The 23,691-nt window shown below is 42.9% G+C and overlaps 1 pseudogene; it reads left to right on the plus strand.

The window, feature by feature from the left end:
- The first annotated feature begins 359 nt into the window (after positions 1-359).
- Positions 360-1,696, plus strand: LOC125103847 (protoheme IX farnesyltransferase, mitochondrial-like; annotated as a pseudogene).
- Positions 1,697-23,691: the final 21,995 nt, after the last annotated feature.

Here is a 23,691-nt window from a genome sequence, read left to right on the forward strand (position 1 = left end):
AGAAGATGTGTATGGCTTCCAGAAAAAGGGGCACTGCAGGAATCCCCTCACACGGATGCATCTTTTCAGGACCGTCCATAAGCCGTGGGGGACATTTCAGCTCCTAACCTTCCTCCAGCGCCTGCATGTCACACAACTGGACAGAAGCCGCAACCAGCAAGTAAACGGAAGTGAGACCAGCGCCATTTTCTTTCCTGGAAAAAACACCTTTGGGTCAGGCCATAGCAGACATCTAGGACGTGAGACCTCCTCCACCCACCAGTCTGCCTCTGTCCGCAAAGCCAAAGGAAAAAAAAACTAACTGCTGAAGCAGGAACCAGCTTCCAGAAAGCAGTAGGGAGACCTGAAGCGGCGTCTGGATGATTTGCCAGAAATTCTGGCTCTGCTGTCCAAGATCCAACTCACAGCTCTCAGCTGGGTTTACAGGCTCAGGGACCTACTGACTGGCCCTGCTTCCTACTTCCTTTTCTCGTAACAGGCCTTGCATCCTGTGCCACCAACTCCAACCATCAGTTTTTTGAGGCGTCATCGGATTCAAACATGAATAGGACAAAAAACTGACCTCTGGTGCGTGGACAGATCAGTCCGTGACTGACGGTGTCCTTGGCCACTTGCTGTGCTGTTCCAGGACATGCCCTTCCAGCCAAGGGGGGGTGGTAAACCCACTCCACCTGCAGGAGCCCTGGGAGCCTTCCACATTTCCCTGTATACCTGCTGCTTTACCCCGTTAAGAGGATCAGCGTTGTCAGCATGTAGGTCAGCACTGAGGGCCATCCCACCTGTCATGCATGGAACAGCAGCTACTGGCAGACTCCATGCTGGAACATTTATTTCTTCCAGGAAGAATCCTCTACTCTTGCCAGTTTCCCCCATTTCAATGCCCTGACCTGGGGACTCTACACAGACTCTCCCGAGGCTACCCCATGATGTCGGTCACCCACCCAGCCCTGTGCAGGGGCACTGCCCTGCACCACTGCCTGGCCTTCATCGGATCATCCTCAGCGGCCCCCATCCTGGATGTCAGCACATGGACCTTCCCCATCATCTCCCTCCCCATCAATCTGTGTATTTCCTATTGTGACTTTCCGTTCTCCAGGGATGCAGACCAGAAGAGCTCCCAGAAGCTGCTCTTCCCCAGCCCTCCGGCACCTGCTCTGCTCCCACTGCTCCCATTCACCTGTGCTAAGTGGCCCCCAGCTGGAAAGGGGCCAGGGAAGAGCCTCAGAGTTGACATCACATGGGCATGTGGGAAGAAAACAGAAACAGAAAACATTCAGGGAGGCTCACAATTTTTGTTATCCCTTTGCTGTTAGACAAGAATATTCTGGTAATTCAGGAGCTCGAAAAGAGAGATTGCTGTGTCTGGTACAAGACTAGAATCATTTGGTGCTCAGTGATCACCTGATGACTGTCTTTCATGGTAACGTCAAAAAGGCTTCCCCAATAAGACAGAGGTTGGCCCAGGTGATTAGGATGAGAACAGTTTTCTCTTTAAAGGTCTTTATATATTTCTTTCTCCAATTCCCTTTCCCCCAATTGTTTTTCTTCCTCATGCAGATGTACAAGTGCACCTCTTCCCCCATGGCCCCTCGTGCACGTGCACGTGCACACACACTCACAACGTTCTCATGCATATTCTCAACCACATATCTCCCCAATGTAGAACACCAAGGATGTGCCGCTGCTTGGCATGTGAAGGGAGAATTCCAAGCAGCTGCCTTGGCAATCTCAGACGGGACTGCCAGCCCCTAGCCCACCCCCATTACCCATCAGCATTTCAAAAACTCCACGGAATCAAAGGCATCTTTATAGTTCACTTTAAAACACAGGAGGTATCCCGAGGCACCTGGCGGGCTCAGTCCAGGATAGAGCATGTGACTCTTGATCTTAGGGTGGTGAGTTCGAGCCCCATGTTGGGCGTGGAGCCTACTTAAAATTAACAGTAATACTAAATAAATACAATACAATACAGGAGGTGTCTGAGGTATTTCTTTCTGAAAGGTGGGCGCTAGACCGCAGACCTGCCCGTCCTCCTCTGACCCATGTTCCCCTCAGTCACTGCTGCGAACTAGCAGGCCCTTTGCTGTCCGGCTTCTCAAGACTAAATGAGAAGGGAAATCAGAAGAAAAGTGAGCTGGCCTAGCCAGCCACATAGCTCACATTCTTGTCCCTTTAGTGAAAAACACCATTTCTCTCCTGGCAACTTCTAAAGTCAGAAGTTAGCCTCCATACACCCACTGGCCTGAAGAGCCAGAACCGTGGGTTGGCCTCTGCTTGTGTTGTGTCTGGTTCCAGGAGTTGTGCAAGTGTCCCTGTCGCCAGGTATGGCTTAAATGGGATGTTTTAAGTACTCAATCTCCAGGGGCATGTTGCCATATTGGAATTCATTTTGGGAAGTTTAGGCAACATTTAAACATTTGAACAGCAATGTACCTGTTCTCAAAAGTTTCTAAAGCGATTGCAGATAACATCTGACCTGTTTCTACTTATCTGTAATGTTATCTCTTGGCTGTACCCAGGTTCTGGGCAACATAGCACAGGAATATCTGCAAAGAATAGCTACAACTTGTGGCAGCCTTCAGATTTGTAGAATGTCTCCATTCTCTTTTCCTGCTGTAGTAAGCCAGTAATTAAGGGAAAAAAGAAAGCACAAACGGAAGCACATTATAGGAGAAAAACTATTAGCTTGGACCACGTGAAATCGCCGCTATTAGTCATGTTCGACCTACGAAATATGGCAACTTCATATAGTTCAACCTAGTAACAAGGGAGATCTGATGAGGGCTTACTCTGTTGCGGTCCGTGATAGACATACACGATCACATTTAATCCTCCAGTCCACCTGGGAAGGGCATTTCTATCCCCATTTCACACAGGAAGAAGCACACTGGAGGAGAACTTGAAGATCACTCAACTGGTCAAAAATTCACAAACGTGGAAATGACCAAAGAAATCACGGGACCAACCCCCTCACCTTACAGACAGGATGGCCATAGGCTGCACATGGTCTGACTCCCACATGGACAGGAAAGTGTGTAGAGAAGTGCCATCAAGAGTTCTTGAGAACCCTGGGCGTTCTTTGTCTCTCCCTGGTCTCACTGCACTAAGTCTATGCCCCTTTCTCAACTTGACCTCACTTGGTGTAACCAAATAAGGAGAAGAGTCATCTCTGCATATCAAAAACTAGAACTTTTCTGGAATGCCTGGGTGGCTCTGAAGGTTAAGCATCTACCTTCAGCTCAGGTCATGATCCCAGGGTGCTGGGATCGAGTCCCACATCGAGCTCCTTGCTCATCGGGAAGCCTGCTTCCCCCTATGTCTGCCCCTCCCCCTGCTTGTGTGTGTGCTCTCTCTATTTCTGACAAATAAATAAATAAAATCTTTAAAAAAAAAAAAAAACTTGAACCTTTCTAAATGCCCACCAAAAGGATATTAAATACCCTAAATTATGTTGTATCTTTTAAATGGAATACTATGAAACCTTCAAAAATAACGTTATGGTCAGGGCACCTAGCTGGCTCAGTTGGTGAAGCATGGGACCCTTGGTCCCAGGGTTGTGAGTTCAAGTCCCACGCTGGGTGTAGAGATGACTTAAAAATAAAATCTTTTTTAAAAAAATACGGTCATGGGGCGCCTGGGTGGCTCAGTGGGTTGGGACCTCTGCCTTCGGCTCAGGTCATGATCCCAGGGTCCTGGGATCGAGCCCCACATCGGGCTCTCGGCTCAGCAGGGAGCCTGCTTCCTCCTCTCTCTCTGCCTGCCTCTCTGCCTACTTGTGATCTCTGTCAAATAAATAAATAAAATCTTTAAAATAATGCTTAAAAATATTTTTTAAAAAAATACGGTCATGGGCACCTGGGTGGCTCAGTTGGTTGGGCAACTGCCTTTGGCTCAGGTCATGATCCTGGAGTCCTGGGATCGAGTCCCACATCAGGCTCTCTGCTCGCCAGGGAGTCTGTCTCTCCCACTGACCTCTCTCCTCTCATACTCTCTCTCTCTCATTCTCTCTGTCTCTCAAATAAACAAAAAAATATATTTTTTTAAAAATACTGTCGTGGGGACGCCTGGGTGGCTCAGTTGGTTGAGCAGCTGCCTTCGGCTCAGGTCATGATCCCAGCGTCCTGGGATCGAGTCCCACATCGGGCTCCTTGCTTGGCGGGGAGCCTGCTTCTCCCTCTGCCTCTGCCTGCCACTCTGTCTGCCTGTGCTCGCTCGCTCTCCTCTCTCTCTGACAAATAAATAAAATCTTTAAAAAAAAAAAAAAAAAAAAAAAAAAAAAATACTGTCGTATACTTGGAAACATGAAAAAATGTCAAGTTATTATTATGGTAAATTACAAAAGATGTTGGCAAAAGTGTTTCTGTGGTATGAGTCAACCATGTAAAACACAACAGAGACAGCTTCGAAGAGAGACGGGAAGAACATACACCAAGATGTCCACTGACTGTTCTGCTAAGCACTGGGATCATGGTTTTTAGTTTCTCCTTTCTGCTTTCCTACAGTGAATTTTTTTTTAAGAGAATGGAGGGAAATTCAAAAAGATTTTCCTAAAAAAGTAGTACAAAATTCAGCAAAGAATGCTCTCCTGCTTCCACTTAATGGCACCCAGTGAAGCTCCCAGGATTTCCAAGGATCCTGGGTCTTGTAGGCCAGACTCTCTCGTATCTGCACACCCTATGACAGAGAAAGCAGCCCCGCCATAATAAGACAGTGCTTCCTGCGACTACAGAAGAAAAGTAAAACTTTCAAGAAAATGACAGATCCTTCAATGCTTTCCCAGACAAAAACAGAGACTGCTTTCAAATGCTCGTTCTTAGCACCGTCTATACACATAGCCCCCTTGGGGTAGGCTAACCTGTGGCTCTAGGGGCCACCTTTCCCCTACCGAATGTCACAAGGTCTCTTGTCTCTCCTGCCTCTGCTGAGGGCCAGGTAGTTCTTGGACGGAAACAGGCTGTGTGCCCTTGTGCACAGAAAACCCATCATTTTGATGTGCTCAAGAGTCCCAGGGGCGCCTGGTTGGCTCAGTCAGTTAAGCATCTGCCTTTGGCTCAGGTCACGATCCCAGGGTCCAGGAATCGAGCCCCGCATCAGGCTCCCGCTCAGTGGGGAGTCTGCTTGTCCCTCTGCCTCTGTCCCTCCCCCAGCTCATTTGCACTCTCTCTAAAATAAATAAAATATTTTTAAAAAAAGAAAAAGAGTCCCACCCCTTCACACCCTCACCCATCCCTTCTTCTAGGCTCTGGATACTTAGTGCTGAGGACTTAGAGAAGGTATAAAAGACAAATGTCTCCTTACTTGACTAGATCTGGTCACAGTCCTGTATTGGTTGACATGGCTTCTCTGACCAGCCCTGAGTAGGCTCTCCTGATCTCCAGCACTCCTTCTCCAAGACTACTGTATTGTTATCTATTGGTGCATAGCAAATTACCCCAAATGTGTCCACTTAAAACAACAAATATTTATTCTCTCAGTTCCTGTGGGTAAGGAACCTGAGCATGTCTTTTTTTTTTTAAGATTTTATTTATTTATTTGACAGACTGAGATCACAAGTAGGCAGAAAGGCAGGCAGAGAGGGAGACAGGGGGAAGCAGGCTTCTTGCTGAGCAGAGAGTTGGGCTTGATCCCAGGACCCTGGGATCATGACCTGAGCTAAAGGCAGAGGCTTTAACCCACTGATCCACCCAGGTGCCCTGGAACCTGAGCATGTCTTAACTGTGTCCTCCAGCCTAGAGTTTCTCTCAAGGTTGTAATCAAGGTGTCAACCAAGGCTGGTATCTCATCTGAAGACTTGGGAAGGATCTTCTTTCAAACCCCCTCACTGGCTATTGACTAGAGGCACTCTAAGTTCCTCACTACATGAGCCTCTCCACAGAGCAGCTAACAAAATGGCAGCTGGCTTCATCAGCGTGAGCAAGCGAGAAGAGCCAGGGTGAACGAGTGCAAACAAAATGGAAGCCATAGTCTCTTTGGAACCTAATCTCAGAAGTGACAACTCGGGTGCCTGTGTGGCTCAGTGGGTTAAGCCTCTGCCTTCGGCTCAGGTCAAGATCTCAGGGTCTCCGCAGGGAGCCTGCTTCCTCTCTCCCTCTCTCTGCCTGCCTCTCTGCCTACTTGTGATCCCTCTGTCAAATAAATAAATAAAATCTGTTTAAAAAAAATTTTTTTAAATAAAAAGAAGTGACAACTCTTCACTTCTGCTACTTTCCTGTTAACACAGGCTCAGGGCAGGAAACAAGAGCTCAGAATCCGTGGAGGTTATCAAAACTCCACAGAGCCAAGGGGAGAAGCAAGCAACCAAGAACCCAAATTCTGAACTGGGAGAATCAGGCTAGAGGCCCAGAAATCACAACCAGGGATATTTGAATCCTTTCCTGGGAAGGTTGGAAAAGGCTCCATCCCCTCAACCCCATCTCCCCTTCCCTTCCTGAGGGACTTCAGGCCCCTTCTGATGCCCAGTAAAATCTATCTCTCCGCCCCCATATTCTTTGACTCTTTCCCAGAAAACAAAAGAGAAACAGGATTTTTTCCGTGAAAGATTAAGGAGAACATTTCACTGCAAGTCACAGCACAGAAACATCAGAACTGCTTTCAGGATGACTCCAGCAGAACCTCCTGCAAGAAGATCAAAGACCCCTTGATTATCAGCAATAAATACATGGTTGCAAATGAGTCCCCAAGCCTGGCTGTTTAACTATGAGTTCATGAAACCTGAGCACATAAACAGTATTTTCTCCTAAGTATTTTTTTATTTAAAATATATAGGGGCGCCTGGGTGGCTCAGTGGGTTAAGCCTCTGCCTTTGGCTCAGGTCATGATCCCAGAGTCCTGGGATCGAGCCCCACATTGGGCTCTCTGCTCAGCCTGCTTCCTCCTCTCTCTCTGCCTGCCTCTCTGCCTACTTATGATCTCTGTCTGTCAAATAAATAAATAAAATCTTTAAAAATATATATATCGATGTTAAATTCCACCATACATTAAATAGTTACTTGGAGCGAGCTCAAGCATGTATACATTTTATATGAGGAAATACAGCCCCAGTTCTAAAGTCCAATGATATAAATGAATATATATACTACAATCGCCTCTTGGATTTCATACCCTTATATTCTGGTACTTGAGTTTTGGGTGTTTTTTTTTACAAGATTTATTTATTTTAGAGAGAGAGAGTGCAGGAGCAGGGGGAGGAGCAGCTGAGAGGGAGGGAGAGAATTTCCAGCAGACTCCCCGCTGAGCACAAAACCTGAGGCGGGGCTCAACCTGGTGACTCTGAGATCATGACCTGAGCCAAAATCAAGAGTCCGATGCTGAACCAGCTGAGCCACCCAGTCGCTCCCATAGTACCATTGTTTAAAAAATTTTTTTTTTATTTTTGAAGTGCCAAAACAATGATTTTATCCAGTAAGAAATAAGTAGTGTCCCAAATTCAGGAAAATACAAAAAAGTGGAGCTTCTGCATCTGACAGGAATGAGGCCAGAGTTCAGCTGCCTCCCCTCCCTTCAGATTTCTTGGGACCCTCTGGGGACCCTAGGACTCCATGGGACACAAAGTCATGTTCAAAATTAATCTGCAGTTTCAAGATCCAACACTAGAGGGCAGAATGCTGAGCCTAAACTGAGCTCTAGATTCATTATTCTATTTGTGTTCAGGATGATAAAGATTCCCATTGCAAGTGACATTTTTAAAGAATCCATTTTCAGATCACAAAGTTTAACTCTTTTGGAAACATAGGTCTCTGTTAAAGCAAAAGTCGTTGTAGAGTGCCCTGGAAAATTAAATTAAGTAACACTGTAATTCAGTGAGTTCAGATTTTGACAAACCAAAACCAGAAAACAGCCTAAAAATATTAGATAAAAGGGCAATACACTTGGGCCTTGATGGGGGGGAGCATAAATAAGCTTAGGAAATAATAAAAAAAGATAATAAAATAATTATGTTACATCTTTAAACATAATGAAACGATCTCATTAAGTCTAAATTCATTTAAAGGTCAATGATGCATAATTTATGTAGGTTCATAAAATGTATTCTATAAATGATGATTAAACCAACATCCCTGTTTTTTTTCTTATTCCTCTCCTATTAACTCTATAAACACTAGAACACTGGTATATTTTAAAGGATAACAAGTTTTTCTGAGGTTATTTCTAATAAAAATACCAAACTCCACAGACGCCTAATTCACTGACATTTTATCAAACACGACAGCGTTGTGTCCCAGAAGATTAGCACTGCAAGGGAGGGGCTATATAGGAAAGATTCTACACAGGAATGACGATAAATAGGTCCAAGATAAAATATGTCAGTTTCATAAACTGGCTGGGAACTGCCCTGGACACGTATTTTTCCAAAATTAAGGAACTGAGCTAATATGAGTCTGCACAGAGAAAGAGACTCTGATTCATTCAGCATTTCTCTGTTCAGGGGTTGAGAGTATACAAGTGAACAAAACAAAAATCCCTACCTTCATGGAATTTAAATCCTTGCAAAGAGAATCAGTCATGAACAAGTTGGTTGTGAGCACTATGGAGATAAAGTAAATCAGGGAAGCTGGAAAAAGACTGTAAGAGTAGGTAGGGGTATAGGGATTTATCATTTTAAATAGGGTGGGAGATGCCAATTCCAGGAAAAGAGAACAGAAAGGGGAAAGGCCCCGAGGTAAGTGCAAGGACTAGGAAGAAGGTAACTTTGGCAGGAACAGAGTGATTAAAATGGAAAATAACAGGACACCGAAGCAGGGCGAAAAGGTAGAGTGGAGGGTGGGAGTAAACACTGAAGGACAATACTGCTGATTGCCAAGGTTTGGGCTTTCATTCTGAGGGAGATGGACTGCTAGTGGTGACTTACAAAGAAAAGAAAGCATCATCAGACTTACTGTTCTAATAGGATTAGTCTGGCTACTAAGTTGAGAATAAGCTGTACAGGGCAAGGGTGCATAGGCATATTACAAAAAAAACAGTCAAGAAATAATAACGGCTTGGTTGTAGCCTAATAACTTATATCAGACTATTCTTCCTGATGATCACAATTTTAAACTCTGGAGCTTTAGAAAAGACAGCTGTTTGAAAGCACTGCAGAGTGACCAAAAGCAGACAGAAACGGAAGAGCATGTGATATTTGAAAAAGTGCACTATGGCACACAGAGTCAGGCAAAGTCTGGAATCTTAATTGGTCTCTGGAGTCAGAAAAAAGAACTGAAACATACCAAAGCAGCTGGTTACTGACTACAGGAATTCACAGAATTCCACGAAATGGAAGAAGCCACAGAGGAAGTAAACTCAAAATCTCCACAGAAAATCCCCTCAACTGTTCTCCTGGGTGGCTCAGTTGGTTGAGCGACTGCCTTCAGCAGTCATGCCTCAGGTCATGATCTCGGAGTTCCCAGGATCAAGTCCCACATCGGGCTCCCAGCTCCATGGGTAGTCTGCTTCTCCCTCTGACCCTCTCATGCTCTCTCTCATTCTCTCTCTCTCAAATAAATAAATAAAATGTTTTTTTTTTAAAGGAAGAAATAAAAGAAAAGAAAACCCCCTCACAGCATTGGCTGACCCCTGAGGTACACATGTGTAGGGCAAGACTACAAAGAGCCCCAGGGAAAAACACTAGAAGGATAAAGAGCTGAATTGAGATTTTAGCACAAGCCCACCACAGGGAAGACAGAGTTTGGAGATCAAACCCTTCCAAATTAAAGGGGCTTGGTAAAAAATGGCTCCCCATTAAAACTCCATAAGCCACACTTAGAAGTAAAGACCACCTCCCAGGACTAATGTATTCATCTTAAGAATAACAGTAAAGCCAAAACAGACCTGCCCTGGCAATGCATAAAATCAGGCCTCATAAGATTTGGGGGATGAGCACCTGGGTGGCTCAGTGGGTTAAAGTCTCTGCTTTCAGCTCAGGTCATGATCCCAGGGTCCTGGGATTGAGCCCCACATCAGGCTCTCTGCCTGGCGGGGAGCCTGCTTCCTCCTCTCTCTCTACCTGCCTCTCTGCCTACTTGTGATCTCTGTCAAATAAATAAATAAAATCTTTAAAAAAAAGATTTGGGGGATATAAGGTAATTTAACTACATGCCAGAACAAGATTCAAAATTCTCTAATGATAGAAAACAGATTTGAGATCCTTTTAAAGCACATCTTTCCCCCGCACAATGTCCAATATATAATAAAAAATTACTAGATATGAGAAACCAAAGGAGAAAGAGACCCATATAAAAAAATTGGAATTAGCAGACAAGAACTTTAAAATATTTATTTTAAACATGTACAAGGGACTTAAAGGACAACATACTCATAATGGATAAACATAATAAAATATTAGCAAAGCAATTAAACATCTAAAGAATGACCAAAAAGAAACTCTAGAAGTGAAAAACAGAATATCTGAAGTTGGGGAAAAAAAAAAAAAAAACCATAGCGTAAGAATGGACTGAACACAAAAGAAGGAATAATCAGTGACCTTGAAGACAGGTCATTAGAAATCATGCCAACTGAAGTTTGATCACGGCCACCAAGTTCCTGAAATAATCAATTATAGGGGATTTGCACAGAGTTAGTCAAGAATTTAGCAGTCATTACCAGCACTAGGCCTGGAAAAGCAAGAGGAGTGTAAAGTATCAGAAACCAGAGAGAGCTGTAAAAGAAGGCCTGATTTTACTCTCCTCCAGCTCCTAGTCTTCTCCTAGTGCCTCCCATTGGTCCAATCAACCAGAAGTTTCGGGACATCAGAGCCAACTGATTCTGTAAAATCCCATGGCCCACAGCAGGGTGGAGAATATGGAGAATGGAGGGACAAACAGCGAATCTCTAGATCACACACCTAAATAAATCCCAGCAAATGATTAAAAAGACAAAACAAACAAAAAAGCTCCATCATAAATCCTAGGTCATATTACATATTACATATTACATATTAATAAAATTCACACTTGCCCAAAGCTCACACAGCACTGGGTTCCAAAAGATAATGAAATAATATTGATTACATTTTGAGCAGAACTGTGGTAATCATGTATTTTTAAATCTAGTCAAAATGTCTTTCATGTGTGGGGCACCTAGGTGGCTCAGTTGGTTAAGCGTCTGCCTCCTGCTCAGGTCATGATCCCAGGTTCCTGGGTTTGAGCCCCATGTAGGGCTCCCTGCTCAGCAGGGAGCCTGCTTTTTTTTTTAAGATTTTTATTTATTTATTTGACAGAGAGAGAGATCACAAGTAGTCAGAGAGGCAGTCAGAGAGAGAGGAGGAAGCAGGCTCCCTGCTGAGCAGAGAGCCCGATTCGGGCCTCGATCCCAGGACCCTGGGACCATGACCTGAGCCGAAGGCAGAGGCTTTAACCCACTGACTCACCCAGGCGCCCAGGGAGCCTGCTTCTTCCTCTGCCCCTCCCCCACCTCATGCCTCTGTCTCTCTCTGTCTCTCTGTCTCTCTCTCAAATAAATAAATAAATCTTTTCTTAATAAAAATCAATAAGTAAAATTAAAAAATAAACTAGAGCACATAACCATGATATATGGGCAGGAGCTGTTACTGACCTAGAAGATCTAAAAAACAATATGTTTTTGGAAAAAAATTATTTGAAGACATACTAAGGCAAACTGAAAGAAAAGTCAAAATTAGGGCACCTGGGTGGCTCAGTGGGTTAAGCCGCTGCCTTCGGCTCAGGTCATGATCTCAGGGTCCTGGGATCGAGTCCCACATCGGGCTCTCTGCTCGGCAGGGAGCCTGCTTCCCTTCCTCTCTCTCTCTGCCTGCCTCTCTGCCTACTTGTGAACTCTGTCTGTCAAATAAATAAATAAAATCTTAAAAAAAAAAAAAAGAAAAGTCAAAATTAAGAACTCAAAAACTGGGACTCTGTAGTAAAAGATTTATGTAATGCTTCAATTTGGGCAAGGGAGAGTATGCAAATCAGATTTATACATTCTTTTTTTTTTTTTTTTTTACACTTCACAAGCACTAAAAGAAATTATGTTATGCATTCCACCAAGAATCCACTCCTCTAGCATGAGAGAATGAGAGGCTCGGAATCTCCACTGAGACGGACAACAGGAGAAGCTGTCCTAGTTACTAAGGTACCAGACTAAAAGGTCTTTCCTTCCACTGTGGGGCACCAACCTCACTGATCCCCTTAGATCATGTCCTATCTGATAGCATATGGAGCTTAAGGTAAGGTTTGACCCTACATGCTTTCCTTAACTGTTCCCATTCTGTATCTGCTCCTTCCTTGGTCTGCACTCTTCACCCTGCAACACACACAAAATATCCTATGTCTGATTAAGTGAAAACATTGACCATACTGTCCTGCCCCCATCCCTTTCTAACAATGGCTAGATTTTTTACAGGATTATGGACACTGTGCAGAGAACCACTGAACAGTCTCCACAAAAACCTAGTAGTGGGTCGCCTGAGTGGCTCAGTGGGTTGAGCATCTGCCTTTGGCTCAGGTCATCATCTCAGGGTCCTGGGATCGAGCCCCACATCGGGCTCTCTGCTCAGAGGGAGCCTGCTTCCCCCTCTGTCTCTCCCTGATGCTCTGCCTACTTGTGATCTCTCTCTCTCTCTCTCTGTCAAATAAATAAATAAAATCTTAAAAAAAAAAAAAACCTAGTAGTAATAGAGAATCACACAATGGCCAATTTCATTGTAAAATAACTTAAGAAATTACTCTCTTACAGAATAGTGAAGAAAAAGTCTGACAGAATATATGCCAGACAATTAACAGTGATTGTCTCTACAACTATGAAATTCGCCTTTTCCAAGTTACCAACTATAGTTTTATCATTATTCTCATTTTCTATAATTCTCATGTTATATACTTTAATTAGAAAAGCCTTTAAAATAAATGATTTTAAAATAAAACAAACTACAAGGGATATAGGAGCTAGCTGAGTAACAGTACAAGGAAGCAACCAACAAATCTAAATAAAATATGGGGTATTTTCCAGGACAACTGGCCTAGTTTTTGTAACATGACGATGGGCATGAAGAGGGTGCAGGTTAGTCAAGATTTTAAAAGAATTAAGACACAACAAGCAAATATGATATATTGACCTTGTTCATACCCCAATTTAAGCGAACCTTCTAAAATACGATATTTTTTAGATAACAAGGAAATTTTTATTGTGAACTGGACGATTCCAAATTTTGTCAGACATGATTATGGTACTGTGGCTATGCAAATAAAGCCCGTATTATTAGAGATACATATTAAAGTATGTGGGGGGGTGATATGACTACTAGAATTTGCTTTTTAAAGAAAAAAAAAGAGGGGTTCCTGGCTGGCTCAGTTGGAAGAACATGAGACTCTCGACCTCAGAGTCATGAGTTCGAGCCTCATGTTGGTTGTATAGAGATTACTAAATAAATAAATAAATAAATAAACAAACTACAAAAACCAGTTTCAAAAAAAAAAAGAAAAAAGAAATAGGGACACCCCGGGTGGCTCAGTGGGTTGAGCCTCTGCCTTCAACTCAGGTCATGATGTCAGGGTCCTGGGATCAAGCCCCACATCAGGCTCTCTGCTCAGTGGGGAGCCTGCTTCCCCCCCTCTCTCTGCCTGCTTCTCTGCCTACTTGTGATCTCTCTCTCTCTCTCGATCTCTCTCTGTGTCTTATAAATAAATAAATCTTTTTTTTAAACAATATCAGATCCTTTGAAAAGAAAAAAGAAATAGATAATTACATGGGAAAATTTGATAATTACTAAAGCTGGGTGAAGAATATATACGGTTCGTTGACTTATTGTCCTTATCTATCTATGTTTGTACATTTTTATTATTTAAATTTTGAAATAAAATTGAAAACACTATTTTTAAGGACTTAATTAGTATTTGTAACTGCGGAAGAGAAATTATCCACAGTAGTAGAAATTACCTGTCATCAAGTCTCACTGTTCACAGGCATACCTCAGAGATACTGCAGGTTTGGTTCTAGACCACAGTAATAGAATAATATTGCAACAAAGCAAGGGAAACTAATTTCTTTTGTTTCCCAGTGCATATAACAGCTATGTTTATGTTTACACTATACTGTTGTGCATTAGGTGTGCAACAGCATTACGTTTTAAAAAAAAATGTACCTTTATTTAAAAATACTTTATTGCTAAAAAAAAAAAGTCATAATCCTTTTTTTTTTTAAGATTTTTTTATTTATTTATTTGACAGAGAGATCACAAGTAGGCAGAGAGGCAGGCAGAGAGAGAGGAGGAAGCAGGCTCCCTGCCGAGCAGAGAGCCCGATGCGGGGCTCGATCCCAGGACTCTGAGATCATGACCTGAGCCGAAGGCAGCGGCTTAACCCGAGCCACCCAGGCGCCCCTCCTTTTTTTTTTTTTTAAGATTTTATTTATTTGACAGAGAGCACAAGAAAGGGGAGCGGCCAGCAGAGGGAGAGGAAGAAGCAAGCCCCCGCTGAGCAAGGAGACTGATGTGGGGCTTGATCCCAGGATCCTGGGATCATGACCTGAGCTGAAGGCAGTTACTTAACCAGCTGAGCCACCCAGGCAACCTAAGAGTTGTAATCTTTCTGCTGGTAAAGGATCTTGCCTCAGTGTTGACGGCGCCAACCAATCCGGGTGTGGTTGCTGAAAGCTGGGGGGCAGGGTGGCTGTGGCAAATTTTTTTTTAATATTTTATTTATTTAGGGGTGCCTGGGTGGCTCAGTGGGTTAAAGCCTCTGACTTCAGCTCAGGTCATGATCCTGGAGTCCTGGGATCGAGCCCCACATCGGGCTCTCTTCTCAGCAGGGAGCCTGCTTCCCTTCCTCTCTGCCTGCCTCTCTGCCTGCTTGTGATCTTTCTCTCTGTCAAATAAATAAATAAAATCTTTAAAATATATATATTTTATTTATTTATTTATTTATTTGACAGACAGAGATCACAAATGGGTAGAGAGGCAGGCGGGGTGGGGGTGGATTTGGAGCAGGCTCCCTGCTGAGCAGAGAGCCCGATGCGGGGCTCGATCCCAGGACAATGAGATCATGACCTGAGCCGAAAGCAGAGGCTTTAACCCATTGAGCCACCCAGGCGCCCCTTCTTAAAATAAGACAGTGAAGTCTGGTACATCAACTGACCCTTCCTTTCACAAATAAGTTCTCTGTAGCACGGGAAGCCGTTTGATAGCATTTTATAAAGTAGAACATCTTTCAGTCCTCTCAAACCCTGTTGCTGCTCCATTAACTAAGTGTAGGTAATATTCTAAGTCCGTTGTCATCACTTGAACAATCTCCACAGCATCTTCACCAAGAGTAGAGTTCGCCTCAAGAAACCACATTCTGTGCTCATCTATAATAAGGAACTCCTCTTCCATTCAAGTTTGATCACTAGATTGCTGCAATTCAATCCCATCTTTTGGCCCCACTTCTAATTCTAGTTCTCTTGCTGTTGCCACCGTATCCGCAGTGATGTCCCTCCCCAGGGTAGTGAACCCCATGAAGTCATCCATGAGGGCTGGAATCAACTTCTTCCCAACTCCTGTTAAGGTTGATACTTTGACCTCATCCTACAAACTCCAAATACTCTTAACTGGCATCCGGAATTGTGAATCCTTTCAAGAAGGTTTTCCATTTACTTGCCCAGATCCATCAGAGAGATCACTATCCGGCAGCTACAACCTTACAAAATGTATTTCTTCAATAATAAGACTTGAGAGTCAAGATTAATCCTGCACACATGCAAAATATATGTTGTGTTAGCAGGCATGAAAACAATAATCTCAGTGTTCATCTCCATCAGGGCTCTTCGTGACCAGGTGCCTGCTCGATGAGTAGTACTATTCTGAAAGGAATTTTTGTTTCTGAACAGCAGATCTCAACAATGGGCTCACAACATTTAGGAAACCAAGTTGTAAAGAGATGTGCTGTCATCCAGGCTTTCTTGTTCCACTGACAGAACGCAAGCAAAGTAGATTTTGCATCATTCTTAAGGACCCCAGGATTTTTGGAAGGGTCAATGAGCACTGGCTTCAACTTACAGTCAGCATCTGTATAAGCCTGTCCTTTGAAGCTTTGAAGCCGGGCACTGACTTCTCCTCTCCAGCTATCAAAGTCCTAGATGGCATCTTCTTCCACGATAAGAAGGCTGTTTCGTGTACATTGAAAATCCGTTGTTCAGTGGAGCCCCCTTCATGAATGAGCTCCGCTACAGCTTCTGGAGAACTCGCTGCAGCTTCTCCACAGCCCTTGCTGCTTGACCTTGCTCTTTGATGTTATGGAGACAGTGTCTCCTTAAACTTCAAGAACCAATATCTGCTAGCCTCAAACTTATCTTCTAAGGCTTCCTCACCTCCCTCAGCCTTCACAGAACTGAAGAGAGTTAGGGCTTAGCTCTGGAACTGGTTTTGGCTTAAAGGAATGTTGTGGCTGTTTGATCTTCTATCCGGACCACTAAGATTGTTTCCACTTCAGCCAATAAGGCTATTTCACTTTCTTATCATTCATGTGTTCACTGGAGTAGCGCTTTTTTTTTTTTAAAGATTTTATTTATTTATTTGACAGAGAGAAATCACAAGTAGGCAGGGAGGCAGGCAGAGAGAGAGGAGGAAGCAGGCTCCCTGCTGAGCAGAAAGCCCAATGTGGGGCTTGAACCCAGGACCTGGGATCATGACCTGAGCCGAAGGCAGCAGCCTAACCCACTGAGCCACCCAGGCGCCCAACGGAGAGAGAGGTCACAAGTAGGCAGAGCAGCAAGCAGAGAGAGAGGGGGAAGCAGGCTCCCTGCTGAGAAGAGAGCCCGACACGGGGCTCAATCCCAGGACCCTGAGATCATGACCTGAGCTGAAGGCAGAGGCTTAACCCACTGAACCAACCAGGTGCCCCTGGAGTAGCGCTTTTAATGTCCTTCAAGAAATTTTCCTTTGCGTTCACAACTTGGCTGTTTAGGGGAAGAGGCCTAGCTTTTGGCCGATCCCAGCTTTTGACATGTCTTCCTAAGTTCAGTCATTTCTAGCTTTTGATTTTAAGTGAGAGACTCGCAACTCTTCTTTTGCGTGAACACTTAGAGGCCATCGTAGGGTTATCAAATGACCTTATTTCAATATTGTTGTGTCTTAGAGAATAATAAGGAGGCCCAAAGAGCAGGAGAGAGACAGGGGAACAGCCAGTCAGTGGAGCAGTGAGAACACACACAACATTTAACAATTAAGTTTGCCATTCTATAGGGGCAAAGTTCATGGCACCCTGCATGTCTGTTTTGTCTTTCATCTGAGAACTTATGACCTCATGTTAACTTTTTTTAAAAAATAAGTACATGCAGTCCGTTTCCATTATGTACAAACTGCAAAGAAAAGATAATCTAGGGGCATCTGGGTGGTTCAGTCAGTTAAGCGTCTGCCTTCTGCTCAGGTCATGATCCCAGGGTCCTGGGTTTGAGCCTCATGTAGGGCTCCCTGCTTAGCAGAGAGCCTGCATCTCCCTCTCCCTCTGTCTGCTGCTCTGCCTACTGTGCTCTATCTCTCTGTCAAATAAATAAATAAAATATTTTTAAAAAATTTTAAAAGAAGAAAAAAGGAAAAATAATCTAAGGATATAAATATTAATAATAATAATAATAGTTAACATTTATTGCATGCTTATGCACCAGGCAGTACACAGCATTTTTTCTTTTCTTTAATATTTTATTTATTTATTTGACAGACAGAGATCACAAGTAGGCAGAGAGGCAGACAGAGAGAGCGGGGGAAGCAGGCTCTCCACTGAGCAGAGAGCCTGATGCGGGGCTCGATCCCAGGACCCTGAGATCATGACCTGAGCCGAAGGCAGAGGCTTAACCCACTGAGCCACCCAGGAGCCCCTGCACACAGCATTTTCTAAGAATTAGTTCATTTAATCTTCAAAACAGCCTCATGAGAAAGATGTCAAGATAACTTCACTGGAAACTAGGTGTGAGCTCTAGGCAACCTAATTCAGACCACCATATCTGGAGTCTTAGATGCTTTGGTGCGTTGCAATGTTCAGCTCTGGAGCAGTGTGTCATGAGAAATAGAAGAGATATCTGTCCCCATCACCTAATAAACAGAGTCACACAATGAAAAAGTCTTAAAAGGATTTTCACTTTGTCATTAAATGATCTCTACATTCCCTGTAACTGAATGGTTGATCTTTGCTACTAGACATAAAACATGGACTTAAGTACCAAGGTGTCCAGACAAATCCAGCTCCAATGTGTCACAAGATACTCAGGACGCACAACAAGAGTGCTTGATGAGTAAGCATGTGTGTTTGCATGAAGGGGCTGTCTTCGGCCTCAATTCAGAATTATGCAGGGCCATCTTAGCTCCAAATCTTCCAATCAAATGTGCTGAGCCCTTCTGACCATATAGAACACACAACCAGATTCGTCATTGATTAATATTTATATAGTCAGTAAATGCTGTTCTTTGGTTTCACCCCTTTATGATAGACCTATTGACACAGCACAAAGACTTAACTTTGGCTACTGAAAATCATTTAAATATTAATCCTGGTATTTAAAAATGAATTTACAACTGAAAAATTTAGATGGTAGCACAGAAAAGAGATGAGAGAAGGAAAGAAGAGAGACACTGATATCCTCTTCGTACAAGGTAAGGGGCAAGGACACTGCCAAGCAGCAGTAGAATATTTGGTAAGTGTTTTAAGTACATTCCTTCAAGTCAGAAGGCTTCCATGTAGCAGAACTAAAAGTGATGACATTCACCAATTATCAAAAATCAAGTTGAGGGGCGCCTGGGTAGCTCAGTCGGTTAAGCATCTGCCTTCAGCTCAGATCATGATCCCGGGGTCCTGGGATAGAGCCCCATGTCGGGCTTCCTGCTCAGCAGCAAGTCTGCTTCTCCCTCTGCCTCTCACCTGACCTCATGCTCTCTCTTGCACTCTCTCTCTCTCTAAATAAATCTTTTTTTAAAAACGATTAAGAAGAAGAAGAATACTGTATGGATATTGGTGCATTAATTGTAATGAATAATACCAATATACTAAAGCAAGATGTTAATAAGAGAAAGTGGGTGTGAGGTTTATGGAAACTGTATTATTTTTATAGCTAGTAAATCTAATGTTATCCTAAAAAATAAAGTTTATCTTTAAAATATCAAGTGGGGGGTACCTGGGTGGCTCAGTGGGTTAAAGCCTCTGTCCTCAGCTCAGGTCGTGATCCCAGGGTCCTGGGATCGAGCCCTGCATTGTGCTCCCTGCTCAGCAGGGAGTCTGCTTCCTCCTCTCTCTCTCTGCCTGCCTCTCTGCCTACTTGTGATCTCTCTGTCAAATAAATAATAAATAAAATCTTTTAAAAAAATAAAAAAAGTACCAAGTGGAACAAAAGACACACTAGTAAAAATGCAAAATAATAAACTGACAAGGCTCTTTATCATCACATTATTTGTAATAATAAAGAACTAAAAACAACTCAAATGTCCATTGAGAGGTGACTCACTAGATAAAGTGAGAAAAATCTTTATGTGCAATGTGGAGTACCTTCCAGTACACAGATTAATTGATAAAAGCTGCTTTTATGTATAAAAGAGAAGGAGTATACACATACACAGAAACATTTTGGTATATCTGTAAATCAAAATCCAATAGTACCCTACGGGTAAAAGAAGGAAAAGGAGAAGAGGCAGTGATAAATGCAAAATTTTTTTATACACTGGATTATATAGTTTTGACTTTAAAGAGTCATTCATGTTACTTATTCAAAAAATAATGTTTAAACAAAATAGAGTAGAAATGAGAAAAAGAGGGAAAGCAAATCTGAAAACAAAACAGATGAACCTATCTGAAGATTAAATTGGGGGTAAAACCATAGAGAGAAATAACCAACTTAGGCAATTTTATAACACAGATTTAACGTACCCACTTAGTGAGAGATAGTCTACGGACAAAAAGGAATACAAAGAAGCTTGAAATTTCATTTGTATTCTCACTACCAAAAGTAATAGTTGAATTGTTATTTTGAAACTAATAGGAAAAATAAATAAGTAGTTAAGGTAAGGAGATTAGAAACCAAACTTTTCATTATTAAAGAAAAGAGGTACAAGGAGAAACTCCAAGTTACATAAAAGCCTTGGAAGGATAAATTTGAATCATAAGTATCAGTAGCAATGCATTACTTATTTTTCTTTGGGCCACTGATGAAGTCTAAAACCTATGAAAAGGTTTGAACAGCAACACATTATTCATCCCACTCAGATGTGTCTTCTAGCCACCATTCCCCACAAAAGTAATCAGAGACCATGCAAAAATAGCTAGTTTTGGATCAGAGGAAGGAAATGTCGGGGACCCTGTGTAGAAAGCAAGGAAGCTACTTAAAACTGACAAGGTCACTTCAAAAGCAAACAAAAGCCAATTTCAAAGGATCCTCACTGGCTATAGGTGGTACAATGTCAGTATCAAAAAAAAAAAGTAGGGGTGCCTGGGTGGCTCAGTGGGTTAACGCCTCTGCCTCTGGCTCAGGTCATGGTCTCAGTGTCCTGGGATCAAGCCCCACATCGGGCTCTCTGCTCAGCAGGGAGCCTGCTTCCCTTCTTCTCTCTCTGCCTGCCTCTCTGCCCACTTGTGATCTCTGTCAAATAAATAAATAAAATCTTGAAAAAAAAAAAAAGTACTGCACTGATTAAAAAATCCACAAGTTCTCGGGCTCCTGGGTGGCTCAGTTGGTTAAGCACCTGACTCTTGACTCATGATCTCAGGATCATGACGTGGAGCCCCATGTCAGGCTCCACACTGGGCATGGAGTCTACTTAAGATTCTCGCTCTCCCTCTCCCTCTGCCTCCTCCCTCTCACTCTAAAAAAAAAAAAAAATTTAATTCCGAGTTCACATCAAGACCAAAAAAAACAGAGAAAAGAAAACTAAATTAAATAATAATATGCCTAAGTTACTAAGCAATAACTCCTTACTCTGAAAATTTATCATGTCTACCTTATAAAACTATATCCAGGTAACCAAATAGTCCTCCCTGATAAGAAAAAGTCTCTCCTTACAGGAGATTTTCAACTAATCAATATAAAAGGAATGAGAGAATTCAAAAATCCATTTGCAACTTCTAATAAAATAACTGATTTTGGAAACAATAATGGTAAGATCATTAAGAAAAAGAGGGGCACCTGGGTGGCTCCGAGAGTTAAGCATCTACTTTTGGCTCAGGTCATGGGTCAAGGGACAAGGGTCCTGGGATCAAGCCCCACGTGGGGCTCCCTGATCAGTGGGGAGTCTGTTTTTCCATCTCCCTCTGCCCCTACCCCAGCTCATGTGCACTTTCGAGCTCTCTCTCAAATAAATACAATCTTTAGAAAGAAAAGAAATATAGATAATTATGCAAACAGAAAGATTGGAAAGCCACAATTTTAGCTTTATCAGATATTATGAGCTCCACCTATGCAATACAATATGCAGTATTCTTGTAAAAAAGTTGAACCTGAATCTGGCCAACTTACAGATCAAGCATTTTATATTTAGGAAGTATGGGGGATAGGGGAACAAATTAAATGACACCATGAAGAGCAGATTTACAGGACAGCTGGCTCAGTTTCTTCAAAAACCAATGGCATGGGAAAACCAGGACAGAGAGGGGAAAAGAGAGACTATTCTAGGCAAAAAGATTTAAGAAACAATATCCAAACACAACATGTGGGCTTTGTTTCAGTCCCCATTTAAAAAAAAAAATGTAGAAAAAATATTTTTCAGGCAAATGAGGAAAATTTAATATGGACCTGCTATCAAGTGATATTAAGAAAGTAGTGCTAACTGCTTTAGGTATCCTGACAGACAGAATAATGTTCTCCAAAGATGTCCACGTCCTCATCCCAGGAACCTGTGAATACGTTATTTTACATGGCAAAAAGAAATTGGGCTGCAAATGAATTCATGGCATTAAGGTTGTGGAAGCTAGTCAACTGACTTTAAAATAGGGAGGGTATCCCAGATTATATCCATGGGTCCACTGTCACCACAAGGGTCCTTACAACAGGAAGAGGGAGACAGAAGGAAAAGGACGCAAACAGCTAGAGCTGGTTTTGAAGACAGAGAAAGGTACCTTCTGCCAAGAAACACAGAAGTCTCTAGAAGCCAGAAAAGGCAAGGAGATGGACTCATCCCTGGAGCCTCCAGAACGGAACACAGGCCTGTCAACGTCTTGATTTTAGCCCAGTAAGTCTTGTAATCTACAGAACTTCAAGATACTGAGTATGTGTTAAGTCATCAAGTTCGTGGTCATTCATGACAGCAGCCATAAAAAAACTAAAACAGGTATGCTAATAAAAATATTACCATCACACTTAATTCCCATTCTTATCTGCCCATCAGTAATTATTTTGCATCAGGAAAAACAAACACGGTGTTAACAATATTATACACTCCATAAGTTTCTACGATTGACATTAAGAAACTGGAGTTGATATTTTTAGCATTTGAACTCGGCTCTTACAGTGAAAGGCCTCAGCCTAATAATGGCAGAGGCCAAGCATTACTCAAGATGATGGCTTTTATATTCCTGAGCATTGTAGGCAAACCTAAGGTCCAGCTCCAAGATGCCGTCTGGAGTTTACCCAGTTCTGTGTTGCAGGGTTATAAACAGATACATCAAGTGCCAGATGCTTAATCCACGGCTGCTCTTGTTAATATGAAAATCCCATTTGCAAAGGACTTTTTCTACCCAATTGAATTGGCCCAGGGAAGTAATCCTGTTGAAAAGAAAACCTGTCTGAGAGGCCGGGGGAGAGCTGTACATTATTTGCATTGATTTGCATATTAATTCATAGCTGGTCAAACACCTCACTAAGGAGTGGATTTCTCCAGGCTATGAAATCCGAGGCGGCAAATATTTTGAACCAATCGATGTAATGGATTAGGACTAGCCTCCCTCTTTCTGTACCACTTCTTCCCTTCAAAAGAAAATGAATAGGGACGCCTGGGTGGCTCAGTTGGTTGGGCGGCTGCCTTCGGCTCAGGTCATGATCCCAGCGTCCTGGGATCGAGTCCCACATTGGGCTCCTTGCTTGGCGGGGAGCCTGCTTCTCCCTCTGCCTCTGCCTGCCATTCTGTCTGCCTGTGCTCGCTCACTCTCCTCTCTCTCTGACAAATAAATAAAGTCTTTAAAAAAATAAAATAAAATAAAAATAAATAAAAAATAAAAAGAAAATGAATAGTAAGGCTTCACCCCAAACCCGGATTTTACCTGGAAATGCTAATGGAGTATGGGTGGGGGGGAAGGGGGTGGATTAACATGGATGTACTTTGGTTGGGAATCTGAGGAAAGGAGTTCAGACACATACTTCAAGCCAACAGCCAGCCCAGATCCAAGTTAGCATCCATCTTTGAGCACCAGATCCTACAAAGGAAGCCCAGACCAAGGGCAGGAGCCACCTGACTTCTCCACACTATCCAACTTCTCTGCTGTTCCCTCTCAATTCCCTTATCTGACCCCCCCCCACCCACCTCTACATTCCCTTTCTCTCTATACTTCTTGTCCCTCATGCTCTTTCCCTCATGTCAGTTGCCCCCCTCTATACAAAGAGGTAATAATGGCATCCACTTCAAGGATTAGCAAGGGAAGGCCTAGCACTCTACTTTTTTTTTCCTTAAAAAATTTTATTGAAAGGTAGTGTATGGGGGGTGCCTGGGTGGCTCAGTCAGTTGAGCGTCCAACTCTTGATTTTGGTTCAGGTCATGGTCTCAGGGTTAGGAGATCAAGCTGAGCACAGAGTCTGCTTGGGATTCTCTCTGTCTCTCCC

The sequence above is a fragment of the Lutra lutra genome, chromosome 7, assembly GCF_902655055.1.
Source record: "Lutra lutra chromosome 7, mLutLut1.2, whole genome shotgun sequence".
NCBI lineage: Eukaryota > Metazoa > Chordata > Mammalia > Carnivora > Mustelidae > Lutra > Lutra lutra.